Source organism: Poecile atricapillus, chromosome 3 (genome assembly GCF_030490865.1).
Source record: "Poecile atricapillus isolate bPoeAtr1 chromosome 3, bPoeAtr1.hap1, whole genome shotgun sequence".
Classification (NCBI taxonomy): Eukaryota; Metazoa; Chordata; class Aves; order Passeriformes; family Paridae; genus Poecile; species Poecile atricapillus.
Window position 1 is genome coordinate 6527584 of NC_081251.1, and position 8235 is coordinate 6535818.

Sequence of the window (8235 nt, forward strand, 5' to 3'; positions counted from 1 at the left end):
TTGAGCACATGGATGGTAACAGTCAGAGAGCTCTCTTCTGTAAAAAAAGGTCTCAAGAGTATTGGGAAGCTTGTGAACAGGTCCTTGTGGTACTAGAAGGGAGACAGACCTTTATGTAATTTACAGGAAGTGCTTTTAGCAACTTTATGACTACAATTTCTATAAATATCTGTTGTAGAAAAAACACAAGGACACAAAGCAGCTTTCTCAGAAAAACAATGAACTGTTATAGGCTGACTACGCTTTGCAAAAACTATGTTCAGAAGCTTTGGTTTACATTTTGAAGAAGTAACCTGCAGCCTTCAGATCCCACTGGGCTAAACTAGATTGCTAGATTCCTCTTCTTCCATTAAGTCCTTTTGATTCTCTACCTGGGCTGGACTAGCATTGTTTTCTTGTAATACAATTTGATCCTGGGCAGAATTGTGGACATGTAGTTTCCCATATTTAGGACTTTTGGGAGCAGGTTTTATGGGGACAGGTGTTTCACAGTACTTAATGCAGCTGCAGCCTTTTTCCAACAGACAGGTAAACCATAAAAGTGTTCTCAGCTTTTCTACAATATTTCTGGAGGGCCCTGGATGGCAGCTATAGGGGATGGCTTTGATTATCAGTGAAGGACTGTTGGGAAGATTGGTTTGAGTCCCAGCCCAGACACCTGAGAAAATTTCTTTTCCAATCACATTAATGAATCACTGTGATTAAAATGACAGAAATTTGTTAAAGGTGGAGAAATAGGATGTAATGACCAGGAGCACTTGTCCTATTAAGCAATATTAAGCAATTAACAAAGTAAATATTATTAAGCAATAAACAAAGTAAACCAATTTGAAGTCTCCTTCTGTAATTTAAGGATTTGTGTCTCCAGTACTAACACCCCACTGGGCAGACTCTATGCCTGGTCTCTCCTCCCAGGATAAAAAAAGCTGATGACTCAATTCTGAGCAACCCTTCAGCCAACCCGAGCTCCTTCTCTCTTTTGACTCCTCCAGTAAGTAGTCCCTTTTTGACTTTTACTCCTCTTCTTCAATCATTTCTACCCCCAAGACCCAATTTCCCTCAAGACCCTCCTTACCATGATTCCTTCTCTCTCTTGTTTATTATGTATTTTCATGTCCTAAAGCTACAAGCTGTGAAAGATCAGACCAGTCACTCCAGGCCTGTTTTGGCTTGCTGAATTGGCTCAGGTTTTTCTTGTGTTATACTAATTGTGTAATTTCCTCCCCTTTCTCATGTCTTTTTACTATCTTTATTTTTTTCAACAGAAATTCTCCAAATATGAAGAACTTAAATGAAAATCCAACATTTTCCAGATGGCTTCCTCAAACACAATAATTAATCCATTTCCCTAGGTGCCTTGCCTGCTTCCAGACTCCAGCTGTTTACTCCCTCTTTCCAGGCTGCCATCCTTTTAGAGCTTTCTGAGTGGAGTTCCCTCCTGTAGACCTCAGGCTTTTGTCTGCAAGGCTCAGCTCAGATCTATCTGATACAAATCCTTTGTGTGAGGTAAGTTTCCTCTCCAACATTTGTGCTCATTTCCTGGAGAAGGCCTTTTTTTCCCTGGTCTGTGTTTGCTGTGTGGGCTACAAGTCCTTATCAACCTTTTCCTCCCTCTGACCTCCTATCTTTTCAGCTTTTCTGTTTTCCATCTGTGCCTGGAGCTACTTTGCGTTCCCAGACCTGTCTATTGGAGCTGTCTATTCTCCTGCTCTGGTATTGCCTCACTGCTGCTTGGATCAAGCTGTGCTCCCATGTACAGACTGTCTGAGATTGGGAGTAGAAGTTACTTTATGAAAACCAGGTGACTTATAAAATTAGACAGTCAAAAATACAGGTAGTTATAACACATTTGTGACTGCTATAACCTCTTTGGGGAATGACTTGAGAGGGTTTTTAAAGCAGTAGGTGAATAGCTGGTGCTTCAAAGACAAGTATCATCCTGAAGCTCATTACAAAAATCATCAGCATTTCCTACAAATGGCAAGATACACAGAACAGACATCTGCATTAGATATCAACTCTTTTGTAAATTGTTTTACAGAAAGAAATTAAAATGGATACACAGTTTAAACAAATATGAATAGTGTATGTGGAGGTGAGGAGGAAAAGGAGAAAAATGGTATGGGCAAAGGGAGATTAAGCTGTTGAAAAAAACCCCAAATACTCATGAAAGGTGACACAGCAGAGGAATAGGAGACTGAGGAGTGCATAGGGCAGCGCTGTTGTACTGACAAAAACAAGTAAGTAGAAGGAATAAAAATCTTCTCATTTTCTAAGAAAAGAAGTTACCATGAAAAAAATGACATAATGGCTCTTGTTTGTTTTTTTTTTTTTTCTCCCTCCCTCCCTCCTTGCAAATGCAGTCTAGGAGAATGTGATTACTACATCACATGCATCCCATTTTCTAATGGAAGTTACAGTGCTGTTGCCAGATACTGCCATGACTCTCATCCCACTACAACTTTCTTCAAGGACCTTGTAGAGCAAAACTCCAGAGTGTAGTAAAATTAGACATATTTTGTGTCTCTTTCCTGTCTTTGGTAGGGGTGCAATTCAACCCTCTGCATATTTTATGTGTCTCGTAATAACACCCACTCCTTCATTGCAGAAGAGGTACTCTGTTGTCCTCCTGTGACACCTCCTTGGGATTGCAGCTGGAAGATGTCACTGGGACTTCGCTTTGCTCCCTTGCTCTGAACCAGACGCTTATGGCAGGTGCTGGATTGGGGATGTCACAGAAATAGATACTCTTGGCCACAGCTTGCACAAGTGGATACAATTGAAGTGTCTGGCTTGTGTATAGCACATATCACTGCTGCCTGAGCAAGGAGGTTAATCAGCAGCTGTCAATCAGCACTGTTCCAGCTCTCCTGGGCTGGGGTGGTAACTCAGTGCTGTGGGACTACAGCCAAAGCAGAGAGATTTCAGTTCTTGATTTCACCTGGTTTGTTTTGGTTGTTTGGTTTTTTTTTTTTGTTTTTTTTTTTTCCTTTTAGAGCAGGAGAGAGTTGTAGTCATTACTGCAGGTCTGTGCCTCTAGCTGCTCCTTTAAGGATGCCCTTCTGGCAATCTGAAGACTGTCCTTCCTGGGAAAAAGAAACAGAGGGAAAGTGGGACTGTGATAGGACATTATTAAACCCAGTCTGATGAGGAGCAGCTGAGGGAGCTTGAGGTGTTAAGCTTGGAAAGAGAGAGGCAGAGGAGGGACCTTCTCATTCTCTACATCTCCCTGACAGGAGGTTGTAGCCAGATGGGGGGTGCTTTGTCCTCTCAAGTAAAAAGTGACAGGACAAAAGAAAATGGCTTCAGGTTGCATTGGGGAGGTTTAGATTGGATATTAAGAAAAAAATTCTTCCCAGAAAGGATGTCAAGCATTGGAACAGGCTGCCCAGGCTAGGGGTTGTGTCACTATCCCTGGGGATATTTAAAGGATGAGTGAGTGTGGCCCTTGTGGACATGGTTTAGTGGTTGTGTGAACTTGGCAGTGCTGGGTGAAGGGTTGGACTCGATGATCTCAAAGGTCTTTTCCAACCTAAACAATTCCATCCATCCATTCTATGACTTCAGACTGCAGACTGCCCTGCTTGTTGAGATCTTTGCCATGACTGCTGTCACCAGGACTCAGATTTGGCACTGCTAATCTTGCTCTGGACCTGTGTTCTGTGTTGGAGTTACTCCTGGATGTTTGCATGTCAAAGGCAAAATGGGAATAGTGAAAGCCACGTTGTGCATCCTATCAGCCTATAAAGACACACAAACACCTGTGCCCTTTGTTTTCCATGAGCTGGCAAAAACTTGACCCTTGTGTCCAGAACTTCTAAAAATGAATAAATATGTACAGCACACACACACATACAAACATACATTCTATATGTATGTATGTTAATACATGAACTTAGGGAAATAATGTAACCAAGTCCTTTTTCCTGCTACTAAAGCAAATCACTGAATAATAATCCATTATATAGAAGGAACAAGCTTCACCCTGAGAGCCATTAAAGTCACTTCTCTCCAAACTCCTGTATGAATCTTGTTCCAGAATATCATGGCAGTGTTTTGCCATAATACCTCTTTTCTAATTTCCAGTCTAAGCACATCCACCACCATTTTTTGTGTATTGACTCTGAACAGTGCTGCTTGTAAGCTTTAGTCATGAACTAAATCTAATTCTGGATTGTCCAAACTGCATTGTTGATTTTGTTTGCAAGGAAAAGAGGTTTAGCAGAACATAAAGGCAAAACTAACACAGAGATGCTGCAAAAGGAACTTGTATGACGGCATTTGCTTTATCAGACTTCAGTCACCAAAGTCTAAGGTGGTTGTGTGTTTTCCCTCCACAATCACCAGAAAGATGCTGGCACCTCTCCAGGGTTTTTATCACTCAGGCACATATTTCATGGTCTGAAGAACTATTTCCCATCAGTGCCTGCTTCTTTCTTTCACAGAAGTGAATCTGTATCAGCAGAGTAGCTGAAGTATGTACCTAAAAGCAGATGAAATGAACCTCTCTTCACTGTTGATCTTAAAATCCAAAAGAATATTCCAGTCAATGACACTTGGATTTTTTACTCATTGAGAGGAAAAGGGATCACAGAGAAGTCACCTGATATGTCAGAGAACAGTTTTAAAAGAACTAAATTCCCTAAATCTGGTCTTTATTGATATGTTCTGAGACAAACACTGAAAGGAAAACATGGAATGTTTAAACCATTTTTCTTTCCCCAGAAGCAAGTGGCTTTTAGAATATTCATTGCACAAATTGCTCTAATTACAAATTGGAACAAGAATGTTTTGGAATTCTGATTTCACATGAGATAGGACTGATACTATGGTGTTAAAAATGGCTGAAATAGAAAATTTCCTCCCTTCAATCCTAGGTTGCTCTCTGCCCTTATATCAGACCAATTCTATCTTCTAGGATAGAAATCTGAAATCATATGATCCTTTAGCAGACCAGTGTGTTTAAACAAAACTATTGTTCTCCCTCTTGTTTGTGACAAAAGGTAATGAATGGAGACTGGGAGTTCCTGAGTACAGCAGGAGCTCTGGGATAACTATTCACATGAACTTCTGAAAAATAAAGAATTTGATGTGAAGGGCCAAGGCACAAAGACAAATTAGATAGAAGAAGAGATGCTGATTTTCCAGTCTGGGCTGGAAACAACACAGATGGAGAAGTGAACAAGAATAGTAAACATTGTGTCTGCAAACTGTTCACTGAGTGGGTGTTTTTGGGAGAATGCCAGCTAAAGGTTCAACTTTTGGTAGGATAAGTATGTGTTACCCATGCCCAAATTTGTGGGTAATCAACTCAAAAATCAGCTGATGAATTAGTTAAATGTTGCTTCCTTAGAAAAAACACTCAGGTTTGCAAATACCTTTGATAATACACTTTTGGGAACTCAGGGACATGCTGGGGCACGTTCCCCTTCTCTGTTGCACATCCCCCCTGCATTTTCCAATGGGCAAATGCAAGTCCAAAAATGCAACTAACTATTCTGTATTAACTTGGTGGTGTTTTCCTCTGCACACAAAAAAATTCCAGTTCTTTGCATATTTATCAGGAAAAGTAGCAATAATCTCAGCTCACCATCTCACTTAGAATGGGAATTCAGAAACATTTTACTTGTCAGGCCGTAAATACCATCTTCTGTTTGTGTCTCTAACTTCATTGGCTCTGAAAGCAGAACAGGAGCTGCTTTTCCTCTTTCAGGATGAGATTTTGGTAACAGTTAAAGTGGGAATACAGAGTCAAAATGTACACTTGTAGCCAATGAGTGAAAAAGAAAATTCATATTCTGCTGCTTTTGCGGGAATACACTGTGGTGAAATGAATAATCCCCAGTACTTTAACTTCCTAGGAAGGAGAATATAAGGCAATCAGGTGCTTCTTAAGTGCTCAGTCTGTTGTGCTGTTGGCTCAGTTTGCTGCCTCTCTAGAAAACCTGATGTGTATTCTTGGCAGCAGGCATCAGTGTCCCGAGGGAGAGGATATACAAGCCTGCAGGAATGTAGATAAACATATCAGTTCTTACTATACATAACAACAACAAAAAAAAAAACAGTGAAAGCTTTCAAACTACTGCCAAGGGGCCCTTCTTCATAGTCACAAGTACCTTACTAAGAGGAGAGCTTACACTCCTAATTGAAAATATTTCATATTTAATGGATTCAATCATAATTCTGACTTTTTTGACAACAGAAAAAATAATAATCTATAGGGTTTTATTTTTCTGGGGCCAAGTAGGGAGAGATGTGTGTCCTTTCTAGCACTGGGAAATGTTTTCATTGTAGAAATGTCTAATGGTTTTGTCAGTTGTTATTCACATAATAATTTTCAGAACCAAAAATGCAGGAAACATTTTTTGGTAAAGTTCAGTAGCTTGCTGGAAACAATTATACACTGCACACAAGCATCTACTGACTCTAGAAGCACATACAGTTCATCTGGTATAACTGAAGGTGAGGGTGTGTGACTGTCAGGGGAAATAGTGTTTTATTATAGAACTTTTTAACAGTGGTATTTGGTCATCTCTGGCAATTCCACAGACGTACAGAATGACTGCCCTTTGGGAATGCTATTTATAAACTCCAAAGCGGCTGAACAGCACTCACAAAAAGGCTGCCAGTTTCAAGAAAATTAATGACAATCTGACATTGTTGGACGATGAAGAGAGAAGAGCCTTTGTGCTGAGCTTAAGGCATGAAGTGTGTTTGCACTGCTTTGTCTTGGCCTCTCTGTGAAAGCCTGGGGTATTGATGGGATCACCCTGCTCATGGCATTGTCAGCTTAGGCAAATCAATACAGAAAAATGTAAACTTACAGGTAACTTCACTTTCTCCTAAAGGCTTTCAAGAGAAAACTGTGTCTTTGTGTCCTGGAGCCTTCAGGGTATGTCTTTGCTTTACTTCCATTAATAAAGAATCCACAACAAAACCACAAAATGCCCCCCCAAGACAATCACACCCAAAATAGTACCCTGAGTGCAAGTAGTTTGTGCAGAGTTTCTGCACCTAATCCAGGCTTTTGGTGACAGACTGGTTTTATTTGGAATTTTAAAAATTCCAGTTAGACATAGGTCAACTACAAGTCCACACTGATCTAAAGACTAACAATTTCCTGCTTTAAATTTTCCTACCAGGTATGGAAACTGAACTTAACTAAGCACAACCATCAGATGAGCACCAGAATTGGCACAGGAGTGAGAGAGCCAGAAAGAGAAATTCAGGGTCAAACAGTGACACATTCCAGCTGCTGTGTCAGTGCCTCAGCTGCTGTTGGCAACCACACTGCCAGCACAAAGGGCCTGTACCGATATCAGTGACTGTCACTGAATAAAAAAGCACTTTCAGTTGATTCCATCATCCTGCCTGTGGCACAGGAATGCAGGCACATAAATAACATGTGTGCACTTACTGTGATAGGAGTATTTCTGTATCAAATGTTTTAATAAAACTCACTGACTTCTGAGCAAACTTTGTATCTTCTGCTCACTTCAAGTTGGACTACATTGCTGTTACTGATGGAGTGAGGGGAAAATTACGTTGCCAATTCTGTATGTTTTGTGTGAAGTCATCTCTGCAGAAAAAAGGCTCTGTATCCTGCTCGTAGAGCATGTGTGAGAACTGTTACAAGAAGCAGCTTCCCCTTTTATTTTGGAAAGACAAAATGGCTGAAGGCCACAGCTGTTGATTTATTCAGATGCCGAAGGAAACCATTAGCCCATTGGACCCTGAAGATGAGATTCCTTTGTGCTAAATGTTAATATAAGGAAATCCCAAACCGGGGCTGCCAAAGGGACATAATACAAATGCAAAATGCCAAATGCACCTAGAAAGGAAGGAGGTAGATGGTTGTTTATTAGAGAAGAGGGGAAAAAAGCCAGTGAAAAACACAGTTTTCTTTCTTTCTCTTTCTTCCAAAGTACAGTGTGATGTACAAACTGTGGGATGAAAACTCTCCTGTGTTCAAATCAAACAGAATATCTTTGAAACATGCAGCTCCTCAAATGGTTGTACCACTAATGACTGCATGTCCATGGTTTTTATCAGCATAATGCTGCTCCACACATTCCCTGCTGTTTGCAGCTTTATTTTAATTAGTTATAATAGCCCAGTATAAATGAATTGCATCCACAGAAGAGAGGTCACAGAAAAAACATAATAGCTGTCATCAGGGTAGGCAACTCCTCTTTCAGGCTGCTGCTGTAATGGCCTCATGGCAGAAACATGATT

At 40.5% G+C, this 8235-nt stretch overlaps 1 long non-coding RNA gene across 2 annotated transcripts; it reads left to right on the forward strand.

Annotated features, from left to right (window-relative positions):
- The first annotated feature begins 949 nt into the window (after nt 1-949).
- LOC131577822 (uncharacterized) lies at nt 950-7435 on the forward strand. 2 transcript variants are annotated; one of them, XR_009277295.1, is made up of 5 exons: nt 950-991; nt 1266-1506; nt 1634-1801; nt 2609-2715; nt 7143-7435. It is a non-coding gene; the product is annotated as an uncharacterized LOC131577822 (long non-coding RNA). The 2 variants fall into 2 exon arrangements; XR_009277294.1 differs by lacking the exon at nt 2609-2715.
- Nucleotides 7436-8235: the final 800 nt, after the last annotated feature.